The sequence below is a fragment of the Leuresthes tenuis genome, unplaced genomic scaffold, assembly GCF_036924035.1.
Source record: "Leuresthes tenuis unplaced genomic scaffold, fLeuTen1.0.hap1 SCAF_14, whole genome shotgun sequence".
Lineage (NCBI taxonomy): Eukaryota > Metazoa > Chordata > Actinopteri > Atheriniformes > Atherinopsidae > Leuresthes > Leuresthes tenuis.
Genome location: NW_027325368.1, coordinates 32,539,283 through 32,562,415, shown reverse-complemented (window position 1 = coordinate 32,562,415; position 23,133 = coordinate 32,539,283). Strand labels below are relative to the sequence as shown.

Here is a 23,133-nt window from a genome sequence, read left to right as displayed (position 1 = left end):
AGATACCATGAGCTATGTTTATTTCCACCATTTCCACCATGTGAGCTGCCTTGTACCTGTCTTTTTAAGATTTTTGTAGGTGTGAATGCAGTGAAAACTGCCTTTTGTCCAGCTAGTTGTTGCTTCAGTGATTAGACATGAGATAGGATGTATTTCAGCATGACAGGATAGATTTGTTCCTGAGCAAACCTGTTACAGGCGAACTAAAAATTTATTTTTTTTCCCTCAAAAATTCTAGAAGATTGTTGCATCTGTGATTTAGAACAAATAATTGACTTGTTGTAATTCCCTGCTTTAAACTTATATGAACACTGAATTAAACTAACAGAAAAAAAACAAGTTAAATGCAAAAGAAAGAAAAAAGAGAGACCAGAGGACTTTCCTGTATATACACATATGAAATGGTAACATTTGTCCTTCCACCCTTGACCAAACCAAAAAAAAGGTATGTATACAATGTCATCTGACATGTAACTATTACATGTAACTATCATTTAACTATGTAACTCCGTTACATCCCATTAACTGACAAAAAGCGGTTATCTCAATGGCCGCAGGATGTGTGACTGGCTTCATAAACACAGAAAGCATGTTTAAAATGGAGAAGAGCTGTTGTGCCATCGATTGTACCAACAGACTCAGAGAGAAGTCAAGTTCCCTTTTAAAAACTTACAAAAATTAAAGAGCATAGAATCAAAAGGTTTGCTGTATTTCATAGAAATGATGGGAATCCATTGTATCCAGTACGTTAGATCCGTAGTGACAGTCATTATTGTGTAGGCAAACAGAATTAGGCTATTTTGCGTCCCCTATTTAGAATGTGTGTGACTATCTGTTTTACGTTTGATGGAAATAAAATATCTGCACTCCCATTCCTTACAACTAGAGTTCCGTTGAGTTTGTCTATCATCATTCATTAGATCATATATAAATTGGAGATGCGCATTTGAAGTGATTTTTGAGGTCAACTAATCAAGGCAACTAAAGTTGATTTTTTGTGACGTCATCATTAGGCAAGGCAAGTTTATTTGTACAGCACAATTCAAAAACAAGGTGATTCAGTGCTTTACAGAGACATTAAAACGGTCAAAATAAAAAAACATGATTTCAAATTTAAACAGAAAAGAAAGAAATAAGAACAGATAAAATCAGAACAATAAAGATTGAATAAAAATGTAATAAAATAATATATATGAAAGATAAGACAAAATAAACTGTAATAAAAATGATAAAAATGTAAATGATGATAAAATCAGTAGTTAAAATATGATTCCGGTTTGACACTCAAGCTTATTGGAGCTTTATTCAAATGCATCTGAAAATAGATGTTTCTTCAACCTGGACTTAAATACTGAGTGTTTCAGCTGATCTGAGGCTTTCTGAGAGTTTTTTTTTTTTCCAGACATGTGGAGCATAGATACTGAATGCAGCTTCTCCATGTCTGGTTCTGACTCTGGGAACTGATAAAGAACCGGATCCTGAGGGGGTGGGCTACAGGGGCGGGCTACAGGGGTGGGGTCTGGAAGGTTCATAGTGGGTCAGGAGGTCACTGATGTATTTTGGTCCTTGACCATTCAGAGCTTTATAGACCAGCATCAGAACTTTAAAGTCTATCCTCTGATGGACAGGCAGCCAGTGTAAAGACCTCACAGCTGGACTGATGTGCTCCACTTTTTTGGTCTTAGTGAGTTCTGAATGAGCTGCAGTTGTCTAACTGACTTTTTAGGTAGACTTGTAAAGATGCTGTAACAATAATCAAGTCTACTGAAGATGAGTGCATGGACTAGTTTTTCCAGGTCCTGCTGAGACATCAGTGGCCGCATTCACAAAGGATTTTAGGCATAAAAGTAGCACCTTACTCTAGGAGAGCTCAAAAGTCCTCGAGAGTCAGAAAATGGCTGCAGCGAAACAGAATAACGTCCCCCACTAACAGAAATAACCCGATCACTCCGGAGACAAAATGTTTGGCAACACTACGATATTTAGCAACAGGAAAACTGCAACTTTGCAATGCCGACGATTTAGGAATACCATCAGCCGTGCCGTGAACCAAACCATCAACGCGCTCTCCAGACCAACAGTTTATCCGGTTTCCTTTGGACAATCAGCAACTACACAGGATCAAATTAAGCCAACTTTATGGCAAAAAAAATAATAGACGAGGAAGTGTTTGTCAATCGAAAGAAAGTCCACCGCATCAACACGCAGGTTGTTTTTTATGCAAATTCTTAATGTAGTTGCAGAGTGGCCTGGATCTACCCATGATTCACATATTTTAATGGAGAGCAGTCTGAGGCAGCTTTTTCAGAGGCACCATGTACCAGTTGGATGTCACTTACTGGGTGACAGTGGCTATCCCTGCAAGACGTGGCTCTTGACACCCCCTCTCAATCCACAACCCAAAAAAGTATAACATGCAAGTGATTACGCAGATTATGCTTAGCCCTAAGCGTAAAAACATCGTATTGGCTCGTTGTCACCTTTTGTTTTATTTGAATCCATATTTATTATTGTTTACCATTTACCTCCATGTTTTTTAGAGCACACAAAAATAGTGTTGTGCAGAGAGGAATTGGGCAGATGACACGTCGTTTTCATGTCCTGCACAGAGAAATACACCTCAGCCCAGACAGTCATCACTGTATGTGCACTTCTCCGCAACCGTTGCAAGCAGAGGAACATTCCACAGCCAGGTGATGATGAGGATGAAGATGACCACGATGATGATGGCAATGACCATAATGCTGAATTTGGCCGTGTGGAACAGAATGGACTGGCATTTAGGGATCACTTTGTTGAATACACACTTTAGGGAAACACCTTGGCACAAATCAGTCAACACACATTTGTTTAGTTGATAACATTCATTCTAGGTTTTCTTAAATTAAAAAAAAAAAAATCTTTAGATGTTAATATTCCATCTTCAGTTATATGAGCCTCTTTTGCTTTAAGGACCTTTTTTGCCTTTTTAAAATACGCATCTCCAACTAGAATTTCTGCTCACCTGGTGAACCCCTGGCACCAGCAGCAGGAGGGAGAGGAGAGGAGGAGAGAGGTCCTGGGACCAATTGGGCTTTGGTGTCTTCACCTGTTTCACTCATCACGAAGGAGGACTTGAACGACTAATACTTAAAGGGTTTAAATGCTGGAAATATGCTCATTGGATAATCGATCATTTGAAGGGTGCAAATGAATTACCTCGTTGATTTAATGCAGTTGACGTATTTGTATCGTTTGATTTCTCTCTCTCTCTTTGCCGTGCATAACATCATTATCATTGTCTCGCGACCTCACCCACCTGTGGGCACGTCTTGACTCCCAGGGCACTTGGCCAGGGGCGCTGGGGCAGGCGCTGACCCACTGTGTGGCTGTCTGGGGCGCTTGGCCCTCCTGGGTATTGGGTGGGGCCTCTGCGGGGGCGCTCGGGCTCCTGGGGCCCGGGTCCAGTGCACGGCCCATGTCTGGGCGGCTGGGGCCTGGCGGGGTCGGTGGGCTGTTGCCCCTGGCTCCCGGGGGGCCTCTGCCCTATGCTTATGGGGGCTCTGTCTGGGGGCTTCCACTGCAGTCTTCTGGGTGGATGCATGGTTGCCCCTGTGGTGGGCTTCCTGGGTTCTGTGCTCTGTGGGGGCTGCTGGTGGCCTGGGTCTTGTGGCCCTCTCTGCCTGCTTCTGATTGCTTGGGGGGGGGGGGGGGGGGCTGTGGATTGTGGCCCTGTACACTTATAACTAACCACGGTTATCATGTAGGTCCTGTGCCATGGGTGTTGCATGTTCTCACACACACACACACACACACACACACATTCATTAGCCCAGTAGCATGCTCGCTAAGCAGTTGATGTGTTATCATGTCGTCTCAGGTCATCTATATCCACAGCTGTGTTTTATGCGATTGCCGCTTCTTGTGCTTGTTTTTGTTTGTTTGTGGGTTTGTTTTTTCTCTGCTTGTCTGCTTTCAGGTGCTCCTGGTGGCGCTAAGGCTGGATTCCCCTCATAGGCCATGGATTGTTGTCTGTTTTGTTTTTTACAGGTGTAGCAGCTGGTTGTCTGGTTTTTGTTTCTATTTTTGTTCTGTTTCCTCTTCTTTCCTCTTCTTCTTTCCTTGTCCCCCGGTCCGGTTCAGCTCTATTACATGTCATATATTGTCAACAGAAATAAATAAATGGGCATCAAGGGGAGCTTTACATTTATAAAACTTCCCTTGGCAAAGCAAATCTGTTTGGCACCAAAGGTATTCAGACTACAATTCTGCTGCCACAATGCTGGACAAGACAAGGGGAAAAAAAAAAAAAAAAAAAAAAAGATAAAAGTATAACGGGTCACTACTATCGTTTGGGCATAGAAAGTGGTTATATTGGAACTAATGCTTGCTTGTCCACACACACAGTCCCCTCATTGCTCCTGGCTCTGATTCTGATACTAAATCACATTTTAAAAATTGTCATAATTCTCCCCTTTTTACAAAGCCTTCTGATCAATTCAGGTGAGTTTAATTAATGTAGTGCTGAATCATCTAGCATCTCTGGGCACTTTTTTTCCTTTACAGCATTCTCACAATAATATTCACTCAATGAGTAATCCTGTCCACTCTGGACTTGTGTGCTCATGGCTGGTGCTTGGTTCTGTATCTTCTGACTCTGAGGGGCTACAAGACAAAGTTTCCCAGTTATGTGGTGTTGCATCATACTATTATTTAAATTATATAACGTTACGTTATATACCACACAATTCATTGGCTTGATGATTAATTAACTTGAACAGTGGTTTGCAGGCAAACATACTGCCTTACCCGTTTCATCGTCCTCTCATTTGATGTTACAAGCCGCAAACTCGTTTTAGTGAAAAAGTTGTAAATATTTGCATATTTAGCTGGGTCTGTTTCCAGAGCTTTCCTCTTTTTAATTCCAGCCTTCTGTGCTTTCTACTTTCCATCTTTCAAACACCACTGACCGAGTGCACTGACGCTTTACGTCAGGTTGCGTCTGCAAAAAAAAACAAACACACAAAGGCGGCCCAGGGACAACAGTAGCAGCACGTAGTCAACCCACTGCCATGACCGAACACCGGCCCTTGCGGCCCCAACATCAGACCAGCCCACCCTGAATTTGTTCCAGTCCTCCCCATTAGCCACTCCAGGCCTGAGCCAGGCTAACTCCTGCTCCCACTTGGTGCTGTAGCTATACGTTTTAGCTTTCACTTTTGTCGTCGCATTTTTAGTCGGTGTTGGTGGGTCCCCGTTAACTTAATTTACGTTGTTGTCTGCGTCGTCTTCATTCATTTCATGTTAATCAACGCAAACAGGTTGAAAAAAATCTCTTCGTGTTTGTTGGCTCGTGGGAGTAACGTTAGCCACTGTGTACCTGTGTCAACCCAGCCGCATGAGGAATTGGTGTTCAATACACAAGACATAACGTTAATCACTGACCACAGTTGACTACAACTACCAGGAAGGTTAGTTGGTGTTATCATCGTAGAAATACAGAAGGATTTTTTTTTTTGTGGCTAAATCTGCCCATAGCCCCCATGCTACAGGGCAGATCAATTCTTAGCACAGGCATGTTTTGATGTCGCACTGTACAGCCCTGCTTAAGGTGATAGTAGGCTGACTTTGTTCATGCCTTAATGTGTTTTTCCAAATTTAGGTCTGAGTCCATGACTACACCCAGATTTCTAGCCTGGTTGGTAGTTTTTAGGTGTATAGATTGAAGCTCTGTGGTGACCTGTAATCATTTTTCTTTGGCTCCAAAGACAATTTCCTCAGTTTTGTTTTTGTTTACTGGAGAAAGTTGTGGCACATCCAGTCATTAAGTCTCCTGATGACATTGTAATATATTTGTGTGTCATCTGCATGACTATGGTAGTTTATTTATTTATTTTTTTTATAAATCTGTGCCAGTGGAAGCATGTAGATGTTAAACAGAAGAGGTCCCAGGATGGAACCTTGGGGAACTCCACATGTGATTCTTGTCTGCTCAGATGTAAAGTTACCTGTTGACACAAAGTACTTCCTGTTCTCTAAGTATGTTTTGAACCAGTTTAGTACAGTTCCGGAAAGACCCAATCAGTTCTCTAGTTGTTTGAGTAATATATTGTGGTCAACTGTATCAAAAGCAGCACTGAGATCCAGTAAAACTAAGACTGACATTTTTCCACCGTCTGTATTCAGACATATGTCATTAAACACTTTGGTCAGAGCAGTCTCAGTGCTGTGGTGCTGTCTAAAGCCTGACTGGAAGGTATCATAGCAGTTATTTTGTGTTAAAAAGTAATTAAGCTGTTGAAAAACTGCTTTTTCAATTATCTTACTTAAAAATTAGAGATTTGAGATGGGCCTGTAGCTGTTCATTTGTGTTTTGTCAAGATTGTCCTTTTTCAGCAGAGGTTTAATTACAGCTGTTTTTAGAGGCTCTGGAAACACACCTGACGTTAAGGACAAGTTCACAATCAGTAACAGGTCTGACTCCAAAGTCTTTGAGACCCCTTTGAAAAAACCTGTCCATAATATTTAATATTTTAGTATTAAAGCTACTGACGAGCTCACTGACTGAACCCCCGGACAGGGCACGTGTTAAAGAGAAGACCTGGTTAAAGATCTCACTACTGTTTTCAGCTATACACCGTTTTGAGATCACTGCTGTTGAGACATTTGTGTGCACTGAACTCATACTCTCAAAGAAAACACAGGAATGGTCAGACAGGCCCACATCAGGCACAGTAATCTTTGAAATGCTTAGACCCTTAGAGATCACTAAGTCTAGAGTGTGCCCCCTATTGTGCGTGGGCTCTGTTATATGCTGAGTCAGCCCAAAGTTGTCCAGAGTGTTACTCAGGTCTTTAGTCCCTCTGTCCTGAGGATTGTCCATACGGATGTTAAAATCACCAACAATAATTATACAGTCAAAATCAACACAGATCATAGACAGCAGTTCACTGAGGTCTTCAGAAAAATCTGCACAGTATTTAGGGGGCCTGTAAATATTCAGAAACAGGACTCTGGGTGAGGCCTTCAGCTGTATAGCCATATATTCAAAGGACTGAAAACTTCCAGGAGATAACTGCTTACATTGAAATGATTCATTGAATAAGACTGCGTTTAAATAAGACCTCCTCCCCTGCTCACTCTGGCCTCACTGGTAAAACTGTAACCAGGAGGGGTTACAGTATGGGTTACATTAAGCTAACATTAATCACCAAAGCAGTTATTTGTTCCTGTCGTCTGCTGCCAGCACATACGACAAGAGGCTGAGTGCAGGACTCCGGTTAACCTGCACTGTTGCATGCTGTGGGATCAGTCATTGCATCTTGTATGTATACAGGACAAAGGAGATTACTTTAGGAGAAGTAGGAATATGCCAAAAACTATTTCCATCCTGGAAGAAGAAGAGGAAAGTTCACCCAGACAACAAACTACACTGATAATGTCAGCGCAGACTCTACTTCAAGAGGATTATTAGGAACATTGCAGCAGGATGGTGCATATCTTCTGGAAGTATGTGGTGAAGAGCCATCTGTTGCAGGTAAAAGTGAAAGGAGAAGCTGCAGTATGACCTGAACAAGGCAGTGCTTCCATTTAATTTGAAAAACAAAAATGGAAAGAAATAAGTAAGTAAGTAGCTTTAAATGAGGCACCTAATAATGGTAGAGAAAACCACGATGATGCACATTTAATGATGTGATATGTCATATTACTCTAAACAGCGAGTCATGAGCCATCCATAAATATGACAGCATGCAGTTCAGCTTTCATGCCATGCTCAGTGGATATCTGGTCATCATAGACTGTTAGAGAAAAGTGTGTTTTCATCTTCATCAAACAGATGGACCAGTGAACGGCAAGCAGAGACCATGCACCGACATCAAAGAGCTGAAGGTGCCCTGTATGATGGGACATGCTAAAATTCCTCCCAGTGCAGCACTGGCTGACAGTTACCCAGACATGTATATCCCAGCAGTACACATACTTTTGGAAAGCATAGATATGTGGCAGCATGGAATTTTCTTAAATAAATAAATGACTACGTATTAAATTGTGTCTCATTTGATAATTAGGTTTTCTTAATCTACTGAGGTCTGATATGAAAATGAGATAATATTTTAAGAAATATTTGTGCAGAAATAATTCAACTTCCAAGCACCATTGCAGGCATTCAGCCAAGTTGTCACCTAGTAATTGCAAGGGCTACAGTCACATGATTGTCATACACATCACACCATTTAGTTTCCCCTCATGTCCTATGGATGGGAGCATGGTCATCCTGGAAGAGAACACTTCTGTCAGTAAAGAAATGTTTGGTGAGAAGAGAGGAGACAACTGCTCAAAACAACTCTGCTCTGATTTCCTGTGGCAGCGAGCGCCCCTCCACAGCATAGGACACCAACTGGATCCTGTCACTGTGGGTGTCAAGGGTTCAGCATTGTTGCTGATGTGTTCGAAGTCTGTCTATACATAAATAACAGACTGTAGGTGCTGGTACAAGTATGAAGATAAGAACGGTTCAAATAAAAAAGAAGTTTTAAGCAACAAAGTGATTGAGACATGCTTTGTATAACCTATTACAACATGAGGAAGTTAGTTCTAACAAAGTATGTTAGTACTCAGTAGGTTAGTTACTGCTCAGACTTTCCTCACCGATGTCACACTCTCGTACAATTTATTTTGCAATATTTGCAACTTTTGACATATCTTCAGTACACCTTTAACACCAGTGCCTGTGACAAGTGATTCCAATATTAAAATATAGCTGCAAGCAGCGATGGCGGGGTCTAGCAGAACAGCAGGTAAGCCTGCGGCTGCTCAGGAAGGCATCATGAGTCCACAGACCAAGTTTGGTGTTTGCGATGAACTCGTGGCTGCTACGGGCAAACAGAAGCGAATTAAAAAATTCCACATGATAGCTCTTGTGAGGCTCGGTCTGAAGATTCTATATGTCAAGTCCCGTGGAAATCAGACAATCTGGGTGACCTGTAATGCGTTTTGAAGGTTTTTGATATAATTCAAAATGGCGGAAAATCCAAGATGGGGGCGCCCCCTATAGGTTTAATGTCACCAAAATTCTTGGGCCTCTTAGATAACGAGTCTTGAGTCTCTGGTAGGAGTTTGATGTCAAAAGACCAACTGGTTGCTGAGATATGGCCTCACGTCTATTTTGGCGTTGTCGCCGCCAACTTTGATTGGTTATAATGGGTGAACAAAGTCGAAATTGAAAAATCCGCTTCCTAGTTTTTGTTGGACTCGTCATGATCCAAGGATTCCTACGATACCTTGTTTTTTTAAATTCAGACACACGAGTCAAAAGTTATTTAGGTGAATGTGCTTCAAACTTTGACATGTTGGTGGCGCTAGAGAGTTTAGAATTTGGGCACCAAAATTGTTGAGTTTGCTAATGGGATGGTCCTAAAAATATGGGCCAAATTTAACAACTTTTTACCATTGCGTTAATGGGGCTCCCATAGACTTCAATTGCAGCGGAAAGTAGGTAAAAGTAGCTAAAACAACTACAACCCCTGTTTAATAAAATGTTATACCACTGGGTGCTGCATCCCATGCGCACACACATGTATATATAGTGTATATATATATATACACACACACACACACACACTCATAGTTGAGTGGTACTGAGCAGGTTAACGCATGCCATGTCACTGAACCCATGAGCCCTTCCTCCGAGACTGCGCACTACCGTACACTGCCGTGATCAGGAAGGTCACGAATTTTAGCACTGATGTTGTGTAATCCGTTTATATAAATCCCATCACTGTTGAAGTCATTTTGCACATCATAGACACGGATTTACAATCACACCGAGATGAGCACTGCCATGTCTTTGACGTGACCCCGCAAAGCTAACGTCCACTTTGTGTTTGCCTGCCAAACTGCTCTCGATGGACGGTGTGGGAAATGTTGCCTTGTTCACAAAAACACTAACATTCCGCAGAACGAAATATAACCACAATCTCAGTTTACATTTAATTTACCAATTTGGCATTTTTTTCAATTACTCAAAAGCGAAACACTTTTAGGAGACAGGTGACCAGTGTCCCTACTAGCGGGTGGTGTCGTCAAGTTAGACTTTCTGTGGCAAAAAATATATATATAAACGATAGGTCCCATTCTTAAAGTGTCAATTTCACTCAAGTGCTTTGGTCGTCGGCAAAGTAACGCTATACGCTGACTTGAAACAAATGACAAGCCGTTTTCCCATCTAAGGTATTGGCCCAAATAACCAAGCGCACTGCAAAAGAAGTGTCACGTTACAGTTTAGACTATGACAGTTAGCTTAACTGCTGTCAGCAGCTAATGCAGTTTGTCACATATTCTCGAAACAAGCGACCACGAGCATGGAGCAAAAGTCAGCGTCATAATAACTGAGACTTCTGCAAGACAATGCAAAGACATATTTGCTTGTTCATTTTCAATTTTACCTGTCAGTGGTGTCCGCAGCAACAGGAGAACAGTCTGCAGTGTGGCGTCTCTGTCTCGGGTGAGCAGTTTCTGAACTGAGGGGGCGTGTCCTTCACCAAAGCGGTTACCGTAATACCAAAAGTAAAATGCTGAGCAATTCCTTTTCTGGACACGAAATATAGCCCATTTCCGCCAGTCGTAGATTCAAATTGTCCACACTGTATCTTATAATTAGGACTTTTTTGTCATAATTACAAAAAATGTCCTAATTATAAGATATCAAGTCATAATCATCAGACTTAAAGTTATAATTATGAGAAAAAAGTAATAATCATGAGATTTAAAGTCATAATCATGATACTTAAGGTCATAATTATGAGAAAAAAAGTCATAATTATGAGATTTAAAGTAATAATTATAAGATATAAAGTCATAATCATTAGATTTAAAGTCATAATTATGAGAAAAAAGTCATAATTATGAGATTTAAAGTGATAATTATAAGATATAAAGTCATAATCGTGAGATTTAAAGTCATAATTATGAGAAAAAAGTCATAATTATGAGATTTAAAGTAATAATTATAAGATATAAAGTCATAATCATGAGATTTAAAGTTATAATCATGATACTTAAGGTTATAATTATGAGAAAAAAGTCATAATTATGAGATTTAAAGTAATAATTATAAGATATAAAGTCATAATCATTAGATTTAAAGTCATAATTATGAGAAAAAAGTCATAATTATGAGGTTTAAAGTGATAATTATAAGATATAAAGTCATAATCGTGAGATTTAAAGTTATAATCATGACACTTAAAGTCATAATTAGGAGGTACCGTAACCTTAGACACAGGCTTCCTGTGAGGTCAGGTGTGCAGTACATGGGTCAGTGACAAGTAAGAGTTTGCATTATGAGCAATTCAAAAATGTTTCAATAAATTGTTTTAAAAGCCTGCATCGGGTTTGCAAAAAATGTATATTTTGTATTTCTGTTGGTTTCATGCAATTTCAAATCGCTTTTGAACTATTTTCTACAAAAGGAAAGACTGATTGCTTGAGAATGTCAAGTGGTGTAACCACAACAAAAGGAGAAATATTAAGTATTTATTTCCACCTGGAGTGTATGCAAGTGTACTTACAAAGACAGTTACTTGATTATAATATATCGCTTGAAAATAGATTTGATCAGGATTATTTTAGAATAAAATTGTATGCGTTTTTGCAATATAGAGCAGCACAAATGCTGAAAACCCTTGGCATTTTTTAAATAACATTTGACAAATTATGTATAAACTGTTAAAAACGTAACGTAACGTAACGCTGAAAAGTGCAAAACACACTTACAATTAAAAAAATACATTAACAAATTAAAAAACAAAATAACATTTTAAGAAAAAAACACATTAACAAATTTGAAAAAATTTACATTTTAAGAAACAAATTAAATTTTAGGAAACAAATGTATTTTGAAGTTTTAATTTTTAAAAACAAATTTACATTTTAAAAAGCAAATTTACATTTTAGGAAACAAATTCACCGAAAAGAAATTATATTATATTTTAAAAATTTAAAAATTATATTTTAGCAAAAAAAACCCAACAAATTTTTGGGAAACACATTTACATTTTTAAAAAAAAACACTCGTGCCGACACAAAACTACAAGTGGCAAAACACAGTTACAAAGCGAAAAACAAATTAACAGAAGACGGAAAGGGAATGTCCTAAAGTGACGTCACGGCAACCCAAACTTGTAGTACAAACAACTTAATCTGTAGTCCTGCTTCACATGGAAAGTCAGTCGTGATTTTTGATGGCAAGAACTGCGCTGAATGTGTTTTTCTTAAGTTTATGCTAACTGAACGATGTTTTGCCCTTTTTGTGGAGTACATTTCAGCCAGTTTATACCATTTTGTTCTTCGTGCGGACGGTTTCTGGAATTTTTACGGAACATGGACCAGTCGGAAAGACCAGGGGCCTCATGTACAAAGGGTGTGTACACACAAAAAAGTGGCGTACACACTTTTTCACGTCAACGATCAGATGTATCAAGAGCGAAATGACCGTGGAAATGTGCGGTGCCTCACGCAAACTTCAGGGCTGGCGTACACACTTTTCTACAGCGGTTGTTTCTTTGGCGACACTTACAGGTGATGTTGGGAAACTGTTATAATGAACAAATTTAAACACAATTTGTCCTCAGAATGAGCGATGTGCACATCTGAGACACATGAACAATTATCACTGATAAATAATTAACACACCCATGTGTCTGCAATTACAGTTAGAGTGGATATAAAAGTATGCGCAAAGTGGTGCAGTGCACACTATTAAAAACAAGGGCTACTTTAGCGGTGTTGGAAGACATAGCAAATGGTGCAATAAGGAGAGAGCGTGTATTTAGAGACAGACATGATTTGTTGGCACATGAGAACAAGTGGCTCATCAGCCGCTTTAGGTTCCCGAGGGCAATCCTCTTGGCGCTATGCGCAGAGCTGCGGCCGGCGTTGGAGCGCAACACAGCGAGGGGCCACGCGCTGCCTGTTCCCATACAGATGATGACCACGTTGGGGTTCCTGGCAACTGGGGCGTAGTATTTGGCGAAGGTCTTAGCTACTGTTTTTGGACTAGTTTCCACGCTTTTGGAATTACGTTGTTTCAGTTTAGGAATTATGTGACTTGCCTGTGCTTTTTGCAGTTGAAATGATAGCTACTGGCCTTATTTCCACATTTGTAATATTTTCTATCTATGAATCTGCTTTATATGTGAGCAGATCATTTAATTTGGTTCTGTTTTCTTTAAGTTTATCAAGTATTTCTTGTCTTCCATATTGCTTATGTTCCTTTTCTAATCTCTTAATTTCAGTTTCAATTTCCAGTTGCTTTTTAAGTTTGTCTTTCTTTTCTCTTGATCCAATAGATATTATTTTTCCCTTAATTGTTGCTTTTCCTGCATCCTATAGGACAGGAGGTGAAACCATTCCGTTATCGTTAAATTCAAAATACTCGAGTAGAGCCAGCCTTATCTCTTCTCTTGTCTTAACATCAGCTAACAATGAGGCGTTGAGTCTTGGATATAATTTTATTATTTTACTGGTATTCTTTTTCTTTTAAGTGTATATTTGTAACCGGTATTAGCCCTCCTGTTTGCAAAGAGAATCGAACAGAACAATGTCTCCTAACCCCGCATTATCAGTGAGCTGCACTGAGTGTGAGCGACTCTCTGTGAGGATAACACAGCTCGAGAAGAGGATTGAAACACTGCAAGACATCCGTGCGAGTGAGGACTTTATAGACTCTATTATAGCTCCTGTACAGGCTGTGGAGCCTTCATGTGCTAAAGGACTAACTCAGATCTTTCTACACGGGATAACAGCTGATGTGGAGCCTCACACTGCAGACCTGGCTGACACACTTCCCTAGATGTGTCCAAATGACACTGAAATATCTGGTGAAGCTCCCAAACCGACTGACATCTCTTACTGGAACAGTGTTGATGCCAAACCAAAGTCATCAACCCCAGCCAGGACCTGGTCTCATGCTGTCCGTGGCAGAGGTAAACCCAGCATGAAACCTAAACCTCCAGCACTCGCGCCACCACCTGAAGTCCCATTACATAATAGATACGATCCGTTGACTCCACATACAATTTGCAATGATGAATGTAATGCAAAAAAATAATAAAAACAAGAGAAATGGCCCCAAAACTCAGTTAAGGGCGAACCAGAATACCAGAAGAAGCCCAAATGCCACAACCAAGGTGAGGACTACAGAAGCAATCGACACCTCCACACAAAATGGAATAGATACCGTTCTAATTGGGGACTCTGTTACACAACCTGTCAGAATGGCAAAGACAAAAAATATAACTTTTTCTGTCTTGCCGACCATTCTGTCTACACAGCCAGATGGCATGAGGATCATTATCCACACAGGGTCTTTTGATATTCTGAGAAGGAAGACTGGCTCTGAGATCCTCAAGAAAGACTTTTCTCTGCTGTTGGAGAAACTGTGTCACTATGGGGCACACTGTGTCTCCATTTCAGGCCCCATTCCTACTGTGGGTAAAGGAATTGAACTTTTCAGCAGACTTCTTGGTCTGAACACATGGTTATCAAATGCATACATCTCCCATGGGATTAAATTCATTGATAACTTTGATATTTTTTGGAACTGTAAGGAGCGTTTCAGACCTGATGGCATGCATCCAAATCGAACTGGATGCAGATTAAATGGTAAATGGACTTGTATAGCGCTTTTCTAGTCTAGTCTAGTCAGTGTCTTGCCCAAGGACGCTTCGACATGTAGCCTGGGGAAGTTGAACCACCGACCTTCCGATTGGTGGGCGACTGCTCTTCCTCCTGAGCTACAGCCGCCATTTTACTAGGTGCACACTTACGTCATGCTGTTGGGACGGCAAACCCAAACATGACTGTACAGATTAGGGTGAAGGACACAGCAGCGAGGCAAACAACCCCCAGCCCTCCCCCCTCACCAGACCCATTGCTCCACATCACCTAAGGTCTCCAAAGGACGTCTCTATCCCAGCCAGGACTCCAGCGACCACCATCTACCAGGAAACGCAGGGCACCCCCTCCTCTTACATCACCTGTCCTGGCAGAGCAGGGCACAGGGGGATGTGCAGGATGTTCAAGGAGCAGCAGCAGAATTCTAAACAAAGATAACATGCCATGATGCGTTCAGGGTCCCTGCTATAGTAGTCTTACTACTAACAGCTGTTCTGAGAACAAGCTGGGACCCAGTAGGATTCCTGTGTTAGTTAGTAAAAGAAGGAATCTAAAACAGTCAACTTGCTGGGTGAATCATTCTAATCTGTTAACGGTGCCACGTACAACTCAGAATACAACAGAGACCAGTGTAAACCCCACAAAGCTCGCTTTGCTTAATATTAGATCTTTGTCCAATAAGTCACTGTTAGTTAATGACTTCATAATTTCACACAATTTAGATTTTCTTTACCTGATAGAAACACGGTTAACAGAAAGCACAAGTGCTACTGTTCTTAATGAAACAGCACCCACAAATTTTAGTTTTATGGATAAATGCTGAAATGGGAGGAACGGTGGGGGAGAAGCTGTCTTATTTAAAGATACATTCCAGTGTAAAGAGATCTCATTTGGTGATTTCACTTCTTTTGAATATCTTAGTTTTAAAGGGTGTTCTTAATCTTTTACAAATCTCCAGGATACTGTGCAAGATTTTCTGAATTGTCTGTTATCTCGACTGATTTTAACCATTTTATCTTGACCGGGGATTTTAACATTCACATAGATAATATAACGGATGGTAATGCCAAAGAATTTTCTTCTGTGCCGGACATGTTTGGTTTGTGGCAACATGTAACAGAACCAACCCACCTTCGAGGTCACACTCTGGATCTGATCATTTCTAAAGGTGATATTTCTTCTGTTGTGGTTATTGATTTGGCCTTATCTGACCATTTCTGTATTTTATTTCATTTATTGATCACTCAGAATGTTCAAACAACCAGCTTCTCAGTTAAGAAGAGGTACATTAATGAGAGAACAAGTGCTCAGTTCAGGGTGGCCATAGCTATGTCACTAACAATGAGCTGTACAAACAAAGCGTGCAAAGTTATAACAATGAGCTGTGCAAGGCCAGACAGGCATTTATATGAACTGATTAATAAGAATGTCAACAATTCTCCAACTCTGTTTGCTATGGTTGAAAAACTCACAAATCCTCCTAAACAGTTAAACCCAGACCTCCTCTCCACTGAGAAATGCAACAAATTTGCCAACTTTTTTTCGCCAAAAAATCTAAACAATTAGACAAAACATTCACGCCACACCAACAAGGAAACTAATCTGTGTCTAAAACCTAGAACTAACTCAGACGTTATGTCACAATTTAATATTATTGATTTAAAAATCCTGGAGGAAACAGTTCAGCATCTGAAATCAACAACTTGCACTCTGGACATAATACCATCTTTTTAAAAACTGTTTTTACCTCAGTAGAAAGTGATCTCCTACAAATAGTTAACAGCTCACTGGCATCAGGCATTTTTCCCAGGTCACTAAAGACAGCTGCCATTAAGCCACTCCTAAAGGACAGAACTCTAGATGCTTCTATGATGAACAACCACAGACCTGTCTCTAACCTCTATTTTATATCCAAGATTATTGAGAAAGTTGTATTTAACCAGCTCAACGACTTTCTGAATGAAAGTGGAAGTCTCGATAACTTTCACTCAGGCTTCCAACATCTTCACAGCACTGAAACAGCTCTGGTCAAAGTGTTAAACGATATCAGGTTGAATACTGATTCTGGTTATGTTTCAGTCCTGGTTCTGTTGGATCTCAGTGCTGCGTTTGATACTGTAGATCACAGAAGCCTGTAGATCACAGAATCCTGTTGCACAGGAAAACAGGGTTTGACTTTCTGGAGCGGTCCTTAACTGGTTCAGGTCCGATTTAGAAGGCCGGAGTTATTTTGTTACAATTGGCAGCTATGAATCTGAGCGAGTGGCCATGGAGTCCCCCATGGGTCAATTCTTGGACCTCTTCTGTTTAACTTGTATATGCTCCCTTTGGGTCAGATATTACAGAACTTTAACATCAATTATCACAGTTATGCAGACGATACACAACTTTATGTGTCTCTGGCACCAGACAACTGCAGCCCAGCAAACGTACTGTGTCAGTGTCTGAAGGAAATAAACACCTGGATGAGAGAGAATTTTCTACTATTAAATGAAGACAAAACTGAGATAATTCTGTTTGGTAGCAAAGAGAAGAGGGTCAGCACTGGTAAATATCTTGAGACTCGGGCGCTTACAATCACTGACCAAGTTTGTAACCTTGGAGTGTTGATAGACTCAGATCTGACATTCAGCAGCCACATCAAAGCTGTCAACGAGGCAGCTTTCTACCAACTCAGAAAAATCAACAGAATTAAAGGTTTTCTCTCCCAAAAAGATCAGGAGAAACTCATCCATGCATTCATCTCCAGTAGAGTCGATTATTGTAATGGTATTTTAACTGGACTTCCCAAAAAGAGCATTAAACATCTGCAGCTCATCCAGAACGCTGCTGCCAGAGTTTTAACCAGGACTAAGAGATCTGAACACATCACACCAGTTTTAAAGTCTTTACACTGGCTTCCAGTCAGTCACAGAATCGACTTTAAAAGCCTGCCGATGGTTTACAAATCCCAGAACGATTAAGGCCCAAAATACATCTGTGATATGTTCAGAGAATATAAACCCAGCAGAGCTCTTAGATCCAAGGACTCAGGTCAGCTGGTCCAGTCCAGAGTCCAGACTAAACATGGAGAAGCAGCATTTAGCTGTTATGCTGCAAACAAGTGGAACAAACTGCCAGAGGAGACATTTTTAAATCCAGGTTAAAAACATTTATTTTCTCATGTGTCTATGCATGTAATCTGCACGGTATCTTTTCACTTATCAAGACTTTTGCTTGTTTTTGTTAATTTTATTTCTTTCTATTTATATTCTTTTACATATTTTTAATGCTTTTTCTGCTCCCTTCTGCAAAGCTTTTATTTTATGTAAAGCACTTTGAATTGTTTTGTACATGAAATGTGCTATACGAATAAATTTGACTTTGACTTTTGTGTAATAAAAGCTGGTGAAAATACATGAAAAAGTACTTGTCCCTCTTTTGTTTTTTTTTGTTTTTTTTTATTTCATAATGATGATATTTGATGATTTTTCACCACTTTAATGAAAATGCCCCCGATTTTCTTTTCAGATATCTGGTCATCTTAGCCTTGACAAGAATGCGACGTGATTTGGAAAACATACTTAGCGAGGTGGCCTGTGGTAGCCCTGTGGCGGTTGCTGTCGCTGTGGAAAGATTTTGTATTGCCGCCAGAACGGCTCTGCTGATATTCTCCGCTAATGCTGATTCATTAATCGTCGTGTTTGCAGAACGACCATGGCTGACAGTAGAGTGTACCGGGTGGAGGCGGGCGGGTGTAGGATCTTGCTGACATTTATGCATGCGAACATGACAGATCAGTCAAAGTGATCCCCCCGGTGGCTGGCTATAGTGGTTACAGGTCATAAGTCTTGCATCCTTCATAAAAGTGACACTAAAAACTCAATGTACTCTTCAAATAAAGTTGCTCTAAACGTGATTGTTATTTTAGGTAGTTACTATCACATAATCCATGTCCAAGAGTCAATTTCCCCAGATAAGATGGGTTTTATTTGTTATTTGCCACTATAAACACACTCTGACCTCCTTGAGCTTTTATTTTGTTACTTCCTGTTACCGACATTTGAATTTGCATATTAGTTAAATATTTAGTTTCACATTTAGATTCAACATTTAGATTTAGATTAAAATTTAACATTTAGATTTAGCATTTAAGTGTAGCATTTATCATTTGGATTTAAATATCTAAAATATCTCTAAGTTGACAATAATGTTGTAAATGTGCAAAAAAGTGACTCAAAAATTCACACCAGTTTTTTATACATGGTTTGAAGCTAAATGTGACAAAATGTTGCTGTTATTTCCAGCGTGAGCCGCTTTACAAATGGCACCCCAAAGCAACAGTGCTGAAAAGAAACCTGGGATTATTCTTATTCTCTTCTATCAATGATGAATAATAAGCTGTTCTAGCTTTATGAAGGGCTTTCTTATATGTTATTAAACTATCTTTCCAGACTAATTGAGACTCTTCTAACGCCACTGTCTCTCCAGCTTTCTTGCAGTCTGCTTTAACGCACGCAGCTGTGAATTATACCAAGGAGCCAACCTCTTCTGACTGATTACCTTCCTTTTCAGAGGGGCAACATTGTCCAGTGTTGTACGCATTGAAACTATAGTGCTGTCAACAAGAGAGTCAAGTTCTACTGGAGTAAAATTTAGGTAGCCGTCCTCTGTCATATCAGCACATGGCAGTGAAGAAAAGGATGATGAAATCAACTCTTTAAATCTGGTTACAGCATTCTCTCATAGACACCTTCTATGTGTACATTTCTTCTCAGAAGCTGTATTGTCAAGTAATGTAAACTCGAAAGTTATTAAAAAAATGGTCAGACAAGACAGGGTTATGAGGGAACACTGTTAACTGTTCACTCTCAATGCCATAAGTCAGCACAAGGTCAAGGGTGTGATTAAGGCAGTGAGTAGGTCTGTGAACACTTGAGAAAATCCAATAGAGTCTAATATAGAATTAAAGTTAATATTTAGGCTGTCATTTTCAACATCTACATGAATAGATAAAAAAACACCATAACGCCATTCAAAGGATATCTGTTGGAACAGGGAAACACAATAACAACAATAATGTCACATGTACATAAAATCAATTTAAAAATTAAACAGGGGGAAAAGAGAGAAAGTGAGGAAAGGTGTGACAGATGAGGTCCCCCAGCAGTCTAAGCCTATAGCAGCTTAACTATGGGATGTTGACTGTCAGGAAAAGTAGTCATAGTCCTAAAGTCAAGCCCGTGGTTCACCATCAACCTGTCCACGTTTCAAATAGATTTTCCCCACTCAGCGACACACCCGCTGAGGACAAAACCCTGGTAATTGGCAGCTCTATAGTCAGAAACGTGGCATTAGAGACACCAGCGACCATAGTCAAATGCATTCCAGGGGCCAGAGCGGGCGACATAGAATCCTATTTAAAACTGCTGGCTAAGGATAAGCGTAAATACGGTAAAATAGTTATTCACGTCGGCGGTAATGACACCCGGTTACGCCAATCGGAGGTCACTAAAATTAATGTTGCATCGGTGTGTAATTTTGCCAAAACAATGTCGGACTCCGTAGTTTTCTCTGGTCCCCTGCCAAATCTGACCAGTGATGACATGTTTAGCCGCATGTCCTCATTCAATCGCTGGTTGTCTAGATGGTGTCCAGCAAACAACGTGGGCTACATAGATAATTGGCAATCTTTCTGGAGAAAACCTGGTCTGATGAGGAGAGACGGCATCCATCCCACTTTGGAAGGAGCGGCTCTCATTTCTAGAAATATGGACGAATTTATTAGTCATCCAAAAACATGACATCCCAGGGCTGAGACCAGGATGCAGAGTTGTAGTCTTACACACTTCTCTGCGGCTTCCCACCTGATGCTGCCCCCCCCTCAATCAAAAAACACAAAAGGAGCAAATCCTCTTGTGCAAAAAAAAAATAAAACAAAAACTTTAACTGAACAAAAACATCAAACTATTAAATGTGGTTTGCTGAATATTAGATCTCTCCCTTCGAAGTCTCTGTTAGTGAATGATTTGATCTGTGATCATCATAATGATATATTTTGTCTTACAGAAACCTGGCTGCAGCAGGAGGATCATGTTAGCATTAATGAATCAACTCCCTCTGACTATTTAAATGTTCATGTTCCTCCAACCACAGGCAGAGGAGGAGGAGTGGCAGCTATCTTAAAAATCAGGAGAAGAGAAGAGTCTCAATTAGTCTGGAAAGATAGTTTAATAACGTATAAGAAAGCACTTCGTAAAGCTAGAACTGCTTATTATTCATTATTGATAGAAGAGAATAAGAATAATTCCAGGTTTCTTTTCAGCACTGTTGCCAGGCTGACAAAGAGTCCGAGCTCTGTTGAGCCATGTATTCCTTTAACTCTCAGCAGTGATGATTTCATGAGATTCTTCATCAATAAAATTGTTTCTATCAGAGAGAAGATTAATGGAATCCTTCCCACTATTATCAATGATGTATCATCAAGTAGAGCAGCTTTAGAAGTATCTTTAGAACCTGATTTGTATTTAGACGGCTTCTGTCCAGTTGATCTTTCTGAGCTAACAACAGCAATAGTCTCTTCTAAACCATCAACTTGTATGTTAGACCCAATCCCAACCAGACTGTTCAAGGAGGTTTTCCCCTTAATTGACACTTCCATATTGGATTTGATCAATCGGTCTTTGTTGATAGGATATGTACCTCAGACTTTTAAGGTTGCTGTATTTAAACCTTTACTTAAAAAACCTACTCTTGATTCAGAAGTGTTGGCTAATTATCTACCTATATCCAATCTACATTTTTTGTCTAAAGTTCTTGAAAAAATAGTTGCAGTTCAACTTTGTGATCATTTACATAGAAATAATCTGTTTGAAGAGTTTCAGTCAGGATTCAGAGTGCATCATAGCACAGAAACCGCACTGGTGAAAGTTACCAATGATCTCCTGTTAGCTTCTGATAGCGGACTTGTTTCTGTGCTTGTCCTGTTGGATCTCAGTGCTGCATTTGATACGATCGATCACAGCATTCTGTTACAGAGACTTCAACATGTTATTGGGATTAAAGGAACTGCATTAGGCTGGTTTAAGTCATATTTATCTGATAGATTCCAGTTTGTTCTTGTAAATGAAGAATCTTCCTCACACATTGGAGTAAGTCATGGAGTTCCTCAGGGTTCTGTGCTTGGACAGATTCTTTTTACTTTATACATGCTTCCATTAGGTAACATTATCAGACAGCATGGCATAAATTTCCATTGTTATTCTGATGATACTCAGCTGTACTTATCTATGAAACCAGATGAAACCAATAGGTTGGTCAGACTACAAGCCTGTCTTAAAGACATAAAGACCTGGATGAGTCAGAACTGTCTGCTTTTAAATTCAGACAAAACTGAAGTTGTTCTCTTTGGACCTGAGCGCTTCAGGGAGAAATTGTCTAGTTATATAGTTACTCTAGATGGTATTTCCTTGGCTTCTAGTTCTACAGTGAGGAACCTTGGAGTTTTTATCAGAATTTATCATTTGACGCGCCTATAAAACTGGTTTCTAGGACTGCCTTCTTTCACCTTCGTAATATTGCTAAAATCAGGAACATCCTGTCTCAGGGTGATGCAGAGAAACTAGTTCATGCATTTGTTACTTCAAGACTGGACTACTGTAATTCCTTATTATTGGGCTGTCCCACATATTCTCTGAAAAGCCTCCAGCTGATCCAAAATGCTGCAGCCAGAGTTCTGATGAGATCTAACAGGAGAGATCATGTTTCTCCAGTTTTAGCTTAGCTTCATTGGCTCCCTGTTAAATTCAGAATAGAATTTAAGATTCTTCTCCTCACATATAAAGCTCTTAATGACCGAGCTCCATCATATCTTAAAGATCTCATTGTAAGATATTTTCCTAACAGAGCACTTCGCTCCCAAACTGCAGGTTTACTTGTTGTTCCCAGAGTTTCTAAAAGTAGAATGGGAGGCAGAGCCTTCAGTTATCAGGCCCCTCTCTTGTGGAATAAGCTGCCAGTAAATGTCCAGGAAGCAGACACCCTTTCCACTTTTAAGATTAGGCTTAAACTTTCCTTTTTGATAAAGCTTATAGTTAGGGATGGCTCAGGTAATCCTGAAACATCCCATAGTTAAGCTGCTATAGGCTTAGACTGCTGGGGGACCTCATCTGTCACACCTTTCCTCACTTTGCTCTCTTTTTCCTCCCGTTTAATTTCTCAATTGATTTTATGTACATTATTGTGGTTATTAACGTGTGTTTCCCTGTTCCAACAGGTATCCTTTGAATGGTGTTATGGTGTTTTTTCCCCCCTCTTTTCCCTCTTTTCTGTCTTCTCAAACCCCAGCTGGTCGAGGCAGATGGCCACCCTTCCTGAGTCTGGTTCTGCCAGAGGTTTCTTCCTGTTAAAAGGGAGTCGTTCCTTTCCACAGTCGCCACAGGCTCAGGACGGGAGATTGGACTGAAGACAAGTTTCGGTGCAATCTGTTGGTTTCCTTAG

General features: G+C 40.1%; 1 protein-coding gene across 2 annotated transcripts in view; it reads right to left on the bottom strand.

Annotated features, from left to right (window-relative positions):
- The window catches only part of agla (amylo-alpha-1, 6-glucosidase, 4-alpha-glucanotransferase a), a 91,083-nt gene extending 80,625 nt beyond the window's left edge, over positions 1-10,458 (bottom strand). The window contains exon 1 of one of the 2 annotated variants that reach the window (XM_072363496.1): positions 10,425-10,458. The gene's annotated coding sequence lies outside the window, so the exon portion shown is untranslated. The remainder of the gene's footprint in view (positions 1-10,424) is intronic. The other variant, XM_072363495.1, reaches the window with a different exon arrangement.
- Positions 10,459-23,133: the final 12,675 nt, after the last annotated feature.